Source organism: Austrofundulus limnaeus, unplaced genomic scaffold, assembly GCF_001266775.1.
Source record: "Austrofundulus limnaeus strain Quisiro unplaced genomic scaffold, Austrofundulus_limnaeus-1.0 Scaffold399, whole genome shotgun sequence".
Classification (NCBI taxonomy): domain Eukaryota; kingdom Metazoa; phylum Chordata; class Actinopteri; order Cyprinodontiformes; family Rivulidae; genus Austrofundulus; species Austrofundulus limnaeus.
The window spans coordinates 250159-251239 of NW_013952801.1; positions in this window are offsets into that span (position 1 = coordinate 250159).

The window sequence follows — 1081 nt, forward strand, 5'->3', positions numbered from 1 at the left end:
AAATTTTACCTTATTAATTAATTAATATAGAGCTTTGAGGGACCCCAGTTCTGCAGTTAAGATTTGGTCAGTCTGTTCAGCCTGAACTCTGTTAGAAAGATATGATTTCGTCCAACAGATGGCCTCGTTTGAAAAATTAAAATCAGGGAGTTTTGCTAACAGAACATCGTGAATGATTTAATCAAAAGCTCGTTTTAAATCTAAGAAGACAGTTCCAACACAACCTTGCTTTTCCAGTAAGTTTGATATTTTAAAAGAAAAAACAGGACTTGTAACGCACAAAAACAATGAAATCTAAAACACAACAAGTGCTAAAGCTACATCTTTTGTCCTTTAAAAAGTCTTTCAGAAAACATTTGTCTGTACAGTAAACTAGACACCATAGTGGTAGCATATGGGGGGCCTCATTGGTGGGCCAGATGGATAGACCTTCATCAAAGCTAAATAACAAAAAATAAAAAACCTGAAGCTCCTATGAATAGTTTTTGAGTTATAAGCATTTTTGTATGTCCAGACACCCCCTTTTCAGATGGTGCCCCCTCCTCAAATATGGGGTCTATTGTAAAACCTCTGGAGGGCACAGTGTAGGTCGGACACATCTAGATTCCTGCCAAATATAACGTTGATCGGTGCAGCTGTTTCTGTAATACAGTTGACCAAAATCACTGAAAAAATACAAATATAAAATAAACCGTACGAACACAACATGGCCCCGTTTGGGGGTCCTGATAATGGTCAGAAGCTCGGTGCATCTAGGAATAGAACCAGCATCCAGCAGTTTCAGACACTATTTTTTTGACTTTGACAAATAAAATCTTGGAAACAAATGAGCTTTTTATTCAATGCAAGCTTCCAGGACCAGAGAGGAGGAGGAGGAGGAGGAGGAGGAGGAGGAAGAGGAGGAGGAGGAGCCGAGACATGAAAGTGGAACAATGAAGGGCAGGGAGGGAGAATAATGAATTGTTGAATATGAGTGATGAAAGTGTGTACCTGTCAGGTCAGCGTGAACCTCAGAATAACCCCACAGTCATTAGAGTGTCATACACCACACACACACACACACACACACACACACACACAC